This window comes from Elephas maximus, chromosome X, assembly GCF_024166365.1.
Source record: "Elephas maximus indicus isolate mEleMax1 chromosome X, mEleMax1 primary haplotype, whole genome shotgun sequence".
Lineage (NCBI taxonomy): Eukaryota > Metazoa > Chordata > Mammalia > Proboscidea > Elephantidae > Elephas > Elephas maximus.
This window is the reverse complement of record NC_064846.1, coordinates 170,690,137-170,705,951: the sequence shown is the minus strand read 5'-3', so window position 1 is coordinate 170,705,951 and position 15,815 is coordinate 170,690,137.

Below are 15,815 nucleotides of genomic sequence, written 5' to 3'. Positions count from 1 at the left end.
TTTTCATAATTGAATTATTTTGCCAATTGACTTAGAATTCCCCTTAAACCATGGTTCCCAAACCCCCGCCCTTGCTCCGCTGACCTTTGAAGCCTTCATTTTATCCCCGAAACTTCTTTGCTTTTGGTCCAGTCGAATTGAGCTGACCTTCCATGTATTGAGTGTTGTCCTTCCCTTCACCTAAAGCAGTTCTTATCTGCTAATTAATCAGTAAAAAAACCCTCTCCCTCCCTCCGTCCCCCCCTCGTAACCACAAAAGTATGTGTTCTTCTCAGTTGGTACTATTTCTCAAGATCGTATAAGAGCGGTCTTATACAATATTTGTCCTTTTGCCTCTGACTGATTTCGCTCAGCATAATGCCTTCCAGGTTCCTCCATGTTATGAAATGTTTCACAGTATTCGTCACTGTTCTTTATCGATGCGTAGTATTCCATTGTGTGAATATACCACAATTTATTTACCCATTCATCCGTTGATGGACACCTTGGTTGCTTCCAGCTTTTTGCTATTGGAAACAGAGCTGCCATAAACATGGGTGTGCAGATATCTGTTTGTGTGAAGGCTCTTGTGTCTCTAGGGTATATTCCGAGGAGTGGGATTTCTGGGTTGTATGGTAGTTCTATTTCTAACTGTTTAAGATAACGCCAGATAGATTTCCAAAGTGGTTGTACCATTTTACGTTCCCACCAGCAGTGTGTAAGAGTTCCAATCTCTCCGCAGCCTCTCCAACATTTATTATTTGGTGTTTTTTGGATTATTGCCAGCCTTGTTGGAGTGAGATGGAATCTCATCGTAGTTTTAATTTGCATTTCTCTAATGGCTAATGATCGAGAGCATTTTCTCATGTATCTGTCAGCTGCCTGAATATCTTCTTTAGCGAAGTGTGTGTTCATATCCTTTGCCCACTTCTTGATTGGGTTGTTTGTCTTTTTGTGGTTGAGTTTTGACAGAATCCTATAGATTTTAGAGATCAGGCGCTGGTCGGAGACGTCATAGCTGGAAATTCTTTCCCAGTCTGTAGGTGGTCTTTTTACTCTTTTGGTGAAGTCTTTAGATGAGCATAGGTGTTTGATTTTTAGGAGCTCCCAGTTATCTGGTTTCTCTTCGTCACTTTTGGTAATGTTTTGTATTCTGTTTATGCCTTGTATTAGGGCTCCTAAGGTTGTCCCTATTTTTTCTTCCATGATCTTTATCGTTTTAGTCTTTATGTTTAGGTCTTTGAACCACTTGGAGTTAGTTTTTGTGCATGGTGTGAGGTATGGGTCCTGTTTCATTTTTTTGCAAATGGATATCCAGTTATGCCAGCACCATTTGTTAAAAAGACTATCCTTTCCCCAATTAACTGACACTGGGCCTTTGTCAAATATCAGCTGCTCATATGTGGATGGATTTATATCTGGGTTCTCAATTCTGTTCCACTGGTCTATGTGCCTGTTGTTGTACCAATACCAGGCTGTTTTGACTACTGTGGCTGTATAATAGGTTCTGAAATTAGGTAGAGTGAGGCCTCCCACTTTCTTCTTCTTTTTCAGTAATGCTTTGCTTATCCGAGGCTTCTTTCCCTTCCATATGAAGTTGGTGATTTGTTGCTCTATCACCTTAAAAAATGAGATTGGAATTTGATCGGAAGTGCATTGTATGTATAGATGGCTTTTGGTAGAATAGACATTTTTACTATGTTAAGTCTTCCTATCCATGAGCAGGGTATGTTTTTCCACTTAAGTATGTCCTTTTGAATTTCTTGTAGTAGAGCTTTGTAGTTTTCTTTCTTTTTTTTTTTTTAACTAATTTTTATGAAGCTTCAAGTGAACATTTACCATTCCAATCGGTCTGTCACATGTAAGTTTACATACATCTTACTCCCTTCTCCCACTTGCTCTCCCCCTATTGAGTCAGCCCTTTCAGTCTCTCATTTTGTGCCAATTTTGCCAGCTTCCCTCTCTCTCTATCTTCCCATCCCCCCTCCAGTCAAGAGTTGCCAACACACTCTCCCGTGTCCACCTGATTTAATTAGCTCCCTCTTCATCAGCATCTCTCTCCCCCCAGCTGACCAGTCCTTTTCATGCCTGATGAGTTGTCTTCGGGGATGGTTCCTGTCCTGTGCCATCAGAAGGTCTGGGGAGCATTGCCTCCGGGATTCCTCTGGTCTCAGTCAGACCATTAAGTATGGTCTTTTTATGAGAATTTGGGGTCTGCATCCCACTGATCTCCTGGTCTCTCAGGAGTTCTCTGTTGTGCTCCCTGTCAGGGCAGTCATCGATTGTGGCCGGGCACCAACTAGTTCTTCTGGTCTCAGGATGATGTAGGTCTCTGGTTCATGTGGCCCTTTCTGTCTCTTGGGCTCCTAGTTGTCGCGTGACCTTGGTGTTCTTCATTCTCCTTTGCTCCAGGTGGGTTGAGACCAATTGATGCATCTCAGATGGCCGCTTGTTAGCATTTAAGACCCCAGACGCCACATTTCAAAGTGGGATGCAGAATGTTTTCATAATTGAATTATTTTGCCAATTGACTTAGAATTCCCCTTAAACCATGGTTCCCAAACCCCCGCCCTTGCTCCGCTGACCTTTGAAGCATTCATTTTATCCCCGAAACTTCTTTGCTTTTGGTCCAGTCGAATTGAGCTGACCTTCCATGTATTGAGTGTTGTCCTTCCCTTCACCTAAAGCAGTTCTTATCTGCTAATTAATCAGTAAAAAAACCCTCTCCCTCCCTCCGTCCCCCCCTCGTAACCACAAAAGTATGTGTTCTTCTCAGTTGGTACTATTTCTCAAGATCTTATAAGAGCGGTCTTATACAATATTTGTCCTTTTGCCTCTGACTGATTTCGCTCAGCATAATGCCTTCCAGGTTCCTCCATGTTATGAAATGTTTCACAGTATTCGTCACTGTTCTTTATCGATGCGTAGTATTCCATTGTGTGAATATACCACAATTTATTTACCCATTCATCCGTTGATGGACACCTTGGTTGCTTCCAGCTTTTTGCTATTGGAAACAGAGCTGCCATAAACATGGGTGTGCAGATATCTGTTTGTGTGAAGGCTCTTGTGTCTCTAGGGTATATTCCGAGGAGTGGGATTTCTGGGTTGTATGGTAGTTCTATTTCTAACTGTTTAAGATAACGCCAGATAGATTTCCAAAGTGGTTGTACCATTTTACATTCCCACCAGCAGTGTATAAGAGTTCCAATCTCTCCGCAGCCTCTCCAACATTTATTATTTGGTGTTTTTTGGATTATTGCCAGCCTTGTTGGAGTGAGATGGAATCTCATCGTAGTTTTAATTTGCATTTCTCTAATGGCTAATGATCGAGAGCATTTTCTCATGTATCTGTCAGCTGCCTGAATATCTTCTTTAGCGAAGTGTGTGTTCATATCCTTTGCCCACTTCTTGATTGGGTTGTTTGTCTTTTTGTGGTTGAGTTTTGACAGAATCCTATAGATTTTAGAGATCAGGCGCTGGTCGGAGACGTCATAGCTGGAAATTCTTTCCCAGTCTGTAGGTGGTCTTTTTACTCTTTTGGTGAAGTCTTTAGATGAGCATAGGTGTTTGATTTTTAGGAGCTCCCAGTTATCTGGTTTCTCTTCGTCACTTTTGGTAATGTTTTGTATTCTGTTTATGCCTTGTATTAGGGCTCCTAAGGTTGTCCCTATTTTTTCTTCCATGATCTTTATCGTTTTAGTCTTTATGTTTAGGTCTTTGAACCACTTGGAGTTAGTTTTTGTGCATGGTGTGAGGTATGGGTCCTGTTTCATTTTTTTGCAAATGGATATCCAGTTATGCCAGCACCATTTGTTAAAAAGACTATCCTTTCCCCAATTAACTGACACTGGGCCTTTGTCAAATATCAGCTGCTCATATGTGGATGGATTTATATCTGGGTTCTCAATTCTGTTCCACTGGTCTATGTGCCTGTTGTTGTACCAATACCAGGCTGTTTTGACTACTGTGGCTGTATAATAGGTTCTGAAATTAGGTAGAGTGAGGCCTCCCACTTTCTTCTTCTTTTTCAGTAATGCTTTGCTTATCCGAGGCTTCTTTCCCTTCCATATGAAGTTGGTGATTTGTTGCTCTATCACCTTAAAAAATGAGATTGGAATTTGGATCGGAAGTGCATTGTATGTATAGATGGCTTTTGGTAGAATAGACATTTTTACTATGTTAAGTCTTCCTATCCATGAGCAGGGTATGTTTTTCCACTTAAGTATGTCCTTTTGAATTTCTTGTAGTAGAGCTTTGTAGTTTTCTTTCTTTTTTTTTTTTTAACTAATTTTTATGAAGCTTCAAGTGAACATTTACCATTCCAATCGGTCTGTCACATGTAAGTTTACATACATCTTACTCCCTTCTCCCACTTGCTCTCCCCCTATTGAGTCAGCCCTTTCAGTCTCTCGTTTCGTGCCAATTTTGCCAGCTTCCCTCTCTCTCTATCTTCCCATCCCCTCTCCAGTCAAGAGTTGCCAACACACTCTCCCGTGTCCACCTGATTTAATTAGCTCCCTCTTCATCAGCATCTCTCTCCCCCCAGCTGACCAGTCCTTTTCATGCCTGATGAGTTGTCTTCGGGGATGGTTCCTGTCCTGTGCCATCAGAAGGTCTGGGGAGCATTGCCTCCGGGATTCCTCTGGTCTCAGTCAGACCATTAAGTATGGTCTTTTTATGAGAATTTGGGGTCTGCATCCCACTGATCTCCTGGTCTCTCAGGAGTTCTCTGTTGTGCTCCCTGTCAGGGCAGTCATCGATTGTGGCCGGGCACCAACTAGTTCTTCTGGTCTCAGGATGATGTAGGTCTCTGGTTCATGTGGCCCTTTCTGTCTCTTGGGCTCCTAGTTGTCGCGTGACCTTGGTGTTCTTCATTCTCCTTTGCTCCAGGTGGGTTGAGACCAATTGATGCATCTCAGATGGCCGCTTGTTAGCATTTAAGACCCCAGACGCCACATTTCAAAGTGGGATGCAGAATGTTTTCATAATTGAATTATTTTGCCAATTGACTTAGAATTCCCCTTAAACCATGGTTCCCAAACCCCCGCCCTTGCTCCGCTGACCTTTGAAGCATTCATTTTATCCCCGAAACTTCTTTGCTTTTGGTCCAGTCGAATTGAGCTGACCTTCCATGTATTGAGTGTTGTCCTTCCCTTCACCTAAAGCAGTTCTTATCTGCTAATTAATCAGTAAAAAAACCCTCTCCCTCCCTCCGTCCCCCCCTCGTAACCACAAAAGTATGTGTTCTTCTCAGTTGGTACTATTTCTCAAGATCGTATAAGAGCGGTCTTATACAATATTTGTCCTTTTGCCTCTGACTGATTTCGCTCAGCATAATGCCTTCCAGGTTCCTCCATGTTATGAAATGTTTCACAGTATTCGTCACTGTTCTTTATCGATGCGTAGTATTCCATTGTGTGAATATACCACAATTTATTTACCCATTCATCCGTTGATGGACACCTTGGTTGCTTCCAGCTTTTTGCTATTGGAAACAGAGCTGCCATAAACATGGGTGTGCAGATATCTGTTTGTGTGAAGGCTCTTGTGTCTCTAGGGTATATTCCGAGGAGTGGGATTTCTGGGTTGTATGGTAGTTCTATTTCTAACTGTTTAAGATAACGCCAGATAGATTTCCAAAGTGGTTGTACCATTTTACATTCCCACCAGCAGTGTATAAGAGTTCCAATCTCTCCGCAGCCTCTCCAACATTTATTATTTGGTGTTTTTTGGATTATTGCCAGCCTTGTTGGAGTGAGATGGAATCTCATCGTAGTTTTAATTTGCATTTCTCTAATGGCTAATGATCGAGAGCATTTTCTCATGTATCTGTCAGCTGCCTGAATATCTTCTTTAGCGAAGTGTGTGTTCATATCCTTTGCCCACTTCTTGATTGGGTTGTTTGTCTTTTTGTGGTTGAGTTTTGACAGAATCCTATAGATTTTAGAGATCAGGCGCTGGTCGGAGACGTCATAGCTGGAAATTCTTTCCCAGTCTGTAGGTGGTCTTTTTACTCTTTTGGTGAAGTCTTTAGATGAGCATAGGTGTTTGATTTTTAGGAGCTCCCAGTTATCTGGTTTCTCTTCGTCACTTTTGGTAATGTTTTGTATTCTGTTTATGCCTTGTATTAGGGCTCCTAAGGTTGTCCCTATTTTTTCTTCCATGATCTTTATCGTTTTAGTCTTTATGTTTAGGTCTTTGAACCACTTGGAGTTAGTTTTTGTGCATGGTGTGAGGTATGGGTCCTGTTTCATTTTTTTGCAAATGGATATCCAGTTATGCCAGCACCATTTGTTAAAAAGACTATCCTTTCCCCAATTAACTGACACTGGGCCTTTGTCAAATATCAGCTGCTCATATGTGGATGGATTTATATCTGGGTTCTCAATTCTGTTCCACTGGTCTATGTGCCTGTTGTTGTACCAATACCAGGCTGTTTTGACTACTGTGGCTGTATAATAGGTTCTGAAATTAGGTAGAGTGAGGCCTCCCACTTTCTTCTTCTTTTTCGGTAATGCTTTGCTTATCCGAGGCTTCTTTCCCTTCCATATGAAGTTGGTGATTTGTTGCTCTATCACCTTAAAAAATGAGATTGGAATTTGGATCGGAAGTGCATTGTATGTATAGATGGCTTTTGGTAGAATAGACATTTTTACTATGTTAAGTCTTCCTATCCATGAGCAGGGTATGTTTTTCCACTTAAGTATGTCCTTTTGAATTTCTTGTAGTAGAGCTTTGTAGTTTTCTTTCTTTTTTTTAATTAATTTTTATGAAGCTTCAAGTGAACATTTACCATTCCAATCGGTCTGTCACGTGTAAGTTTACATACATCTTACTCCCTTCTCCCACTTGCTCTCCCCCTATTGAGTCAGCCCTTTCAGTCTCTCGTTTCGTGCCAATATTGCCAGCTTCCCTCTCTCTCTATCTTCCCATCCCCCCTCCAGTCAAGAGTTGCCAACACACTCTCCCGTGTCCACCTGATTTAATTAGCTCACTCTGCATCAGCATCTCTCTCCCCCCAGCTGACCAGTCCTTTTCATGCCTGATGAGTTGTCTTCGGGGATGGTTCCTGTCCTGTGCCATCAGAAGGTCTGGGGAGCCTTGCCTCCGGGATTCCTCTGGTCTCAGTCAGACCATTAAGTATGGTCTTTTTATGAGAATTTGGGGTCTGCATCCCACTGATCTCCTGGTCTCTCAGGAGTTCTCTGTTGTGCTCCCTGTCAGGGCAGTCATCGATTGTGGCCGGGCACCAACTAGTTCTTCTGGTCTCAGGATGATGTAGGTCTCTGGTTCATGTGGCCCTTTCTGTCTCTTGGGCTCCTAGTTGTCGCGTGACCTTGGTGTTCTTCATTCTCCTTTGCTCCAGGTGGGTTGAGACCAATTGATGCATCTCAGATGGCCGCTTGTTAGCATTTAAGACCCCAGACGCCACATTTCAAAGTGGGATGCAGAATGTTTTCATAATTGAATTATTTTGCCAATTGACTTAGAATTCCCCTTAAACCATGGTTCCCAAACCCCCGCCCTTGCTCCGCTGACCTTTGAAGCATTCATTTTATCCCCGAAACTTCTTTGCTTTTGGTCCAGTCGAATTGAGCTGACCTTCCATGTATTGAGTGTTGTCCTTCCCTTCACCTAAAGCAGTTCTTATCTGCTAATTAATCAGGAAAAAAACCCTCTCCCTCCCTCCCTCCCCCCCCCGTAACCACAAAAGTATGTGTTCTTCTCAGTTGGTACTATTTCTCAAGATCTTATAAGAGCGGTCTTATACAATATTTGTCCTTTTGCCTCTGACTGATTTCGCTCAGCATAATGCCTTCCAGGTTCCTCCATGTTATGAAATGTTTCACAGTATTCGTCACTGTTCTTTATCGATGCGTAGTATTCCATTGTGTGAATATACCACAATTTATTTACCCATTCATCCGTTGATGGACACCTTGGTTGCTTCCAGCTTTTTGCTATTGGAAACAGAGCTGCCATAAACATGGGTGTGCATATATCTGTTTGTGTGAAGGCTCTTGTGTCTCTAGGGTATATTCCGAGGAGTGGGATTTCTGGGTTGTATGGTAGTTCTATTTCTAACTGTTTAAGATAACGCCAGATAGATTTCCAAAGTGGTTGTACCATTTTACATTCCCACCAGCAGTGTGTAAGAGTTCCAATCTCTCCGCAGCCTCTCCAACATTTATTATTTGGTGTTTTTTGGATTATTGCCAGCCTTGTTGGAGTGAGATGGAATCTCATCGTAGTTTTAATTTGCATTTCTCTAATGGCTAATGATCGAGAGCATTTTCTCATGTATCTGTCAGCTGCCTGAATATCTTCTTTAGCGAAGTGTGTGTTCATATCCTTTGCCCACTTCTTGATTGGGTTGTTTGTCTTTTTGTGGTTGAGTTTTGACAGAATCCTATAGATTTTAGAGATCAGGCGCTGGTCGGAGACGTCATAGCTGAAAATTCTTTCCCAGTCTGTAGGTGGTCTTTTTACTCTGTTGGTGAAGTCTTTAGATGAGCATAGGTGTTTGATTTTTAGGAGCTCCCAGTTATCTGGTTTCTCTTCGTCACTTTTGGTAATGTTTTGTATTCTGTTTATGCCTTGTATTAGGGCTCCTAAGGTTGTCCCTATTTTTTCTTCCATGATCTTTATCGTTTTAGTCTTTATGTTTAGGTCTTTGAACCACTCGGAGTTAGTTTTTGTGCATGGTGTGAGGTATGGGTCCTGTTTCATTTTTTTGCAAATGGATATCCAGTTATGCCAGCACCATTTGTTAAAAAGACTATCCTTTCCCCAATTAACTGACACTGGGCCTTTGTCAAATATCAGCTGCTCATATGTGGATGGATTTATATCTGGGTTCTCAATTCTGTTCCACTGGTCTATGTGCCTGTTGTTGTACCAATACCAGGCTGTTTTGACTACTGTGGCTGTATAATAGGTTCTGAAATTAGGTAGAGTGAGGCCTCCCACTTTCTTCTTCTTTTTCAGTAATGCTTTGCTTATCCGAGGCTTCTTTCCCTTCCATATGAAGTTGGTGATTTGTTGCTCTATCACCTTAAAAAATGAGATTGGAATTTGGATCGGAAGTGCATTGTATGTATAGATGGCTTTTGGTAGAATAGACATTTTTACTATGTTAAGTCTTCCTATCCATGAGCAGGGTATGTTTTTCCACTTAAGTATGTCCTTTTGAATTTCTTGTAGTAGAGCTTTGTAGTTTTCTTTCTTTTTTTTAATTAATTTTTATGAAGCTTCAAGTGAACATTTACCATTCCAATCGGTCTGTCACGTGTAAGTTTACATACATCTTACTCCCTTCTCCCACTTGCTCTCCCCCTATTGAGTCAGCCCTTTCAGTCTCTCGTTTCGTGCCAATTTTGCCAGCTTCCCTCTCTCTCTATCTTCCCATCCCCCCTCCAGTCAAGAGTTGCCAACACACTCTCCCGTGTCCACCTGATTTAATTAGCTCACTCTGCATCAGCATCTCTCTCCCCCCAGCTGACCAGTCCTTTTCATGCCTGATGAGTTGTCTTCGGGGATGGTTCCTGTCCTGTGCCATCAGAAGGTCTGGGGAGCGTTGCCTCCGGGATTCCTCTGGTCTCAGTCAGACCATTAAGTATGGTCTTTTTATGAGAATTTGGGGTCTGCATCCCACTGATCTCCTGGTCTCTCAGGAGTTCTCTGTTGTGCTCCCTGTCAGGGCAGTCATCGATTGTGGCCGGGCACCAACTAGTTCTTCTGGTCTCAGGATGATGTAGGTCTCTGGTTCATGTGGCCCTTTCTGTCTCTTGGGCTCCTAGTTGTCGCGTGACCTTGGTGTTCTTCATTCTCCTTTGCTCCAGGTGGGTTGAGACCAATTGATGCATCTCAGATGGCCGCTTGTTAGCATTTAAGACCCCAGACGCCACATTTCAAAGTGGGATGCAGAATGTTTTCATAATTGAATTATTTTGCCAATTGACTTAGAATTCCCCTTAAACCATGGTTCCCAAACCCCCGCCCTTGCTCCACTGACCTTTGAAGCATTCATTTTATCCCGGAAACTTATTTGCTTTTGGTCCAGTCAAATTGAGCTGACCTTCCATGTATTGAGTGTTGTCCTTCCCTTCACCTAAAGCAGTTCGTATCTGCTAATTAATCAGGAAAAAAACCCTCTCCCTCCCTCCCTCCCTCCCCCCCTCGTAACCACAAAAGTATGTGTTCTTCTCAGTTTGTACTATTTCTCAAGATCTTATAAAAGCTGTCTTATACAATATTTGTCCTTTTGCCTCTGACTGATTTCGCTCAGCATAATGCCTTCCAGGTTCCTCCATGTTATGAAATGTTTCACAGTATTCGTCACTGTTCTTTATCGATGCGTAGTATTCCATTGTGTGAATATACCACAATTTATTTACCCATTCATCCGTTGATGGACACCTTGGTTGCTTCCAGCTTTTTGCTATTGGAAACAGAGCTGCCATAAACATGGGTGTGCATATATCTGTTTGTGTGAAGGCTCTTGTGTCTCTAGGGTATATTCCGAGGAGTGGGATTTCTGGGTTGTATGGTAGTTCTATTTCTAACTGTTTAAGATAACGCCAGATAGATTTCCAAAGTGGTTGTACCATTTTACATTCCCACCAGCAGTGTGTAAGAGTTCCAATCTCTCCGCAGCCTCTCCAACATTTATTATTTGGTGTTTTTTGGATTATTGCCAGCCTTGTTGGAGTGAGATGGAATCTCATCGTAGTTTTAATTTGCATTTCTCTAATGGCTAATGATCGAGAGCATTTTCTCATGTATCTGTCAGCTGCCTGAATATCTTCTTTAGCGAAGTGTGTGTTCATATCCTTTGCCCACTTCTTGATTGGGTTGTTTGTCTTTTTGTGGTTGAGTTTTGACAGAATCCTATAGATTTTAGAGATCAGGCGCTGGTCGGAGACGTCATAGCTGAAAATTCTTTCCCAGTCTGTAGGTGGTCTTTTTACTCTGTTGGTGAAGTCTTTAGATGAGCATAGGTGTTTGATTTTTAGGAGCTCCCAGTTATCTGGTTTCTCTTCGTCACTTTTGGTAATGTTTTGTATTCTGTTTATGCCTTGTATTAGGGCTCCTAAGGTTGTCCCTATTTTTTCTTCCATGATCTTTATCGTTTTAGTCTTTATGTTTAGGTCTTTGAACCACTTGGAGTTAGTTTTTGTGCATGGTGTGAGGTATGGGTCCTGTTTCATTTTTTTGCAAATGGATATCCAGTTATGCCAGCACCATTTGTTAAAAAGACTATCCTTTCCCCAATTAACTGACACTGGGCCTTTGTCAAATATCAGCTGCTCATATGTGGATGGATTTATATCTGGGTTCTCAATTCTGTTCCACTGGTCTATGTGCCTGTTGTTGTACCAATACCAGGCTGTTTTAACTACTGTGGCTGTATAATAGGTTCTGAAATTAGGTAGAGTGAGGCCTCCCACTTTCTTCTTCTTTTTCAGTAATGCTTTGCTTATCCGAGGCTTCTTTCCCTTCCATATGAAGTTGGTGATTTGTTGCTCTATCACCTTAAAAAATGAGATTGGAATTTGGATCGGAAGTGCATTGTATGTATAGATGGCTTTTGGTAGAATAGACATTTTTACTATGTTAAGTCTTCCTATCCATGAGCAGGGTATGTTTTTCCACTTAAGTATGTCCTGTTGAATTTCTTGTAGTAGAGCTTTGTAGTTTTCTTTCTTTTTTTTTTTTTTTAACTAATTTTTATGAAGCTTCAAGTGAACATTTACCATTCCAATCGGTCTGTCACATGTAAGTTTACATACATCTTACTCCCTTCTCCCACTTGCTCTCCCCCTATTGAGTCAGCCCTTTCAGTCTCTCGTTTCGTGCCAATTTTGCCAGCTTCCCTCTCTCTCTATCTTCCCATCCCCCCTCCAGTCAAGAGTTGCCAACACACTCTCCCGTGTCCACCTGATTTAATTAGCTCCCTCTTCATCAGCATCTCTCTCCCCCCAGCTGACCAGTCCTTTTCATGCCTGATGAGTTGTCTTCGGGGATGGTTCCTGTCCTGTGCCATCAGAAGGTCTGGGGAGCATTGCCTCCGGGATTCCTCTGGTCTCAGTCAGACCATTAAGTATGGTCTTTTTATGAGAATTTGGGGTCTGCATCCCACTGATCTCCTGGTCTCTCAGGAGTTCTCTGTTGTGCTCCCTGTCAGGGCAGTCATCGATTGTGGCCGGGCACCAACTAGTTCTTCTGGTCTCAGGATGATGTAGGTCTCTGGTTCATGTGGCCCTTTCTGTCTCTTGGGCTCCTAGTTGTCGCGTGACCTTGGTGTTCTTCATTCTCCTTTGCTCCAGGTGGGTTGAGACCAATTGATGCAGCTCAGATGGCCGCTTGTTAGCATTTAAGACCCCAGACGCCACATTTCAAAGTGGGATGCAGAATGTTTTCATAATTGAATTATTTTGCCAATTGACTTAGAATTCCCCTTAAACCATGGTTCCCAAACCCCCGCCCTTGCTCCACTGACCTTTGAAGCATTCATTTTATCCCCGAAACTTCTTTGCTTTTGGTCCAGTCGAATTGAGCTGACCTTCCATGTATTGAGTGTTGTCCTTCCCTTCACCTAAAGCAGTTCTTATCTGCTAATTAATCAGTAAAAAAACCCTCTCCCTCCCTCCCTCCCCCCCTCGTAACCACAAAAGTATGTGTTCTTCTCAGTTGGTACTATTTCTCAAGATCTTATAAGAGCGGTCTTATACAATATTTGTCCTTTTGCCTCTGACTGATTTCGCTCAGCATAATGCCTTCCAGGTTCCTCCATGTTATGAAATGTTTCACAGTATTCGTCACTGTTCTTTATCGATGCGTAGTATTCCATTGTGTGAATATACCACAATTTATTTACCCATTCATCCGTTGATGGACACCTTGGTTGCTTCCAGCTTTTTGCTATTGGAAACAGAGCTGCCATAAACATGGGTGTGCAGATATCTGTTTGTGTGAAGGCTCTTGTGTCTCTAGGGTATATTCCGAGGAGTGGGATTTCTGGGTTGTATGGTAGTTCTATTTCTAACTGTTTAAGATAACGCCAGATAGATTTCCAAAGTGGTTGTACCATTTTACATTCCCACCAGCAGTGTGTAAGAGTTCCAATCTCTCCGCAGCCTCTCCAACATTTATTATTTGGTGTTTTTTGGATTATTGCCAGCCTTGTTGGAGTGAGATGGAATCTCATCGTAGTTTTAATTTGCATTTCTCTAATGGCTAATGATCGAGAGCATTTTCTCATGTATCTGTCAGCTGCCTGAATATCTTCTTTAGCGAAGTGTGTGTTCATATCCTTTGCCCACTTCTTGATTGGGTTGTTTGTCTTTTTGTGGTTGAGTTTTGACAGAATCCTATAGATTTTAGAGATCAGGCGCTGGTCGGAGACGTCATAGCTGAAAATTCTTTCCCAGTCTGTAGGTGGTCTTTTTACTCTGTTGGTGAAGTCTTTAGATGAGCATAGGTGTTTGATTTTTAGGAGCTCCCAGTTATCTGGTTTCTCTTTGTCACTTTTGGTAATGTTTTGTATTCTGTTTATGCCTTGTATTAGGGCTCCTAAGGTTGTCCCTATTTTTTCTTCCATGATCTTTATCGTTTTAGTCTTTATGTTTAGGTCTTTGAACCACTTGGAGTTAGTTTTTGTGCATGGTGTGAGGTATGGGTCCTGTTTCATTTTTTTGCAAATGGATATCCAGTTATGCCAGCACCATTTGTTAAAAAGACTATCCTTTCCCCAATTAACTGACACTGGGCCTTTGTCAAATATCAGCTGCTCATATGTGGATGGATTTATATCTGGGTTCTCAATTCTGTTCCACTGGTCTATGTGCCTGTTGTTGTACCAATACCAGGCTGTTTTGACTACTGTGGCTGTATAATAGGTTCTGAAATTAGGTAGAGTGAGGCCTCCCACTTTCTTCTTCTTTTTCAGTAATGCTTTGCTTATCCGAGGCTTCTTTCCCTTCCATATGAAGTTGGTGATTTGTTGCTCTATCACCTTAAAAAATGAGATTGGAATTTGGATCAGAAGTGCATTGTATGTATAGATGGCTTTTGGTAGAATAGACATTTTTACTATGTTAAGTCTTCCTATCCATGAGCAGGGTATGTTTTTCCACTTAAGTATGTCCTTTTGAATTTCTTGTAGTAGAGCTTTGTAGTTTTCTTTCTTTTTTTTAATTAATTTTTATGAAGCTTCAAGTGAACATTTACCATTCCAATCGGTCTGTCACGTGTAAGTTTACATACATCTTACTCCCTTCTCCCACTTGCTCTCCCCCTATTGAGTCAGCCCTTTCAGTCTCTCGTTTCGTGCCAATTTTGCCAGCTTCCCTCTCTCTCTATCTTCCCATCCCCCCTCCAGTCAAGAGTTGCCAACACACTCTCCCGTGTCCACCTGATTTAATTAGCTCCCTCTTCATCAGCATCTCTCTCCCCCCAGCTGACCAGTCCTTTTCATGCCTGATGAGTTGTCTTCGGGGATGGTTCCTGTCCTGTGCCATGAGAAGGTCTGGGGAGCATTGCCTCCGGGATTCCTCTGGTCTCAGTCAGACCATTAAGTATGGTCTTTTTATGAGAATTTGGGGTCTGCATCCCACTGATCTCCTGGTCTCTCAGGAGTTCTCTGTTGTGCTCCCTGTCAGGGCAGTCATCGATTGTGGCCGGGCACCAACTAGTTCTTCTGGTCTCAGGATGATGTAGGTCTCTGGTTCATGTGGCCCTTTCTGTCTCTTGGGCTCCTAGTTGTCGCGTGACCTTGCTGTTCTTCATTCTCCTTTGCTCCAGGTGGGTTGAGACCAATTGATGCATCTCAGATGGCCACTTGTTACCATTTAAGACCCCAGACGCCACATTTCAAAGTGGGATGCAGAATGTTTTCATAATTGAATTATTTTGCCAATTGACTTAGAATTCCCCTTAAACCATGGTTCCCAAACCCCCGCCCTTGCTCCACTGACCTTTGAAGCATTCATTTTATCCCGGAAACTTCTTGGCTTTTGGTCCAGTCAAATTGAGCTGACCTTCCATGTATTGAGCGTTGTCCTTCCCTTCACCTAAAGCAGTTCTTATCTGCTAATTAATCAGTAAAAAAACCCTCTCCCTCCCTCCCTCCCTCCGTCCCCCCCTCGTAACCACAAAAGTATGTGTTCTTCTCAGTTGGTACTATTTCTCAAGATCTTATAAGAGCGGTCTTATACAATATTTGTCCTTTTGCCTCTGACTGATTTCGCTCAGCATAATGCCTTCCAGGTTCCTCCATGTTATGAAATGTTTCACAGTATTCGTCACTGTTCTTTATCGATGCGTAGTATTCCATTGTGTGAATATACCACAATTTATTTACCCATTCATCCGTTGATGGACACCTTGGTTGCTTCCAGCTTTTTGCTATTGGAAACAGAGCTGCCATAAACATGGGTGTGCAGATATCTGTTTGTGTGAAGGCTCTTGTGTCTCTAGGGTATATTCCGAGGAGTGGGATTTCTGGGTTGTATGGTAGTTCTATTTCTAACTGTTTAAGATAACGCCAGATAGATTTCCAAAGTGGTTGTACCATTTTACATTCCCACCAGCAGTGTATAAGAGTTCCAATCTCTCCGCAGCCTCTCCAACATTTATTATTTGGTGTTTTTTGGATTATTGCCAGCCTTGTTGGAGTGAGATGGAATCTCATCGTAGTTTTAATTTGCATTTCTCTAATGGCTAATGATCGAGAGCATTTTCTCATGTATCTGTCAGCTGCCTGAATATCTTCTTTAGCGAAGTGTGTGTTCATATCCTTTGCCCACTTCTTGATTGGGTTGTTTGTCTTT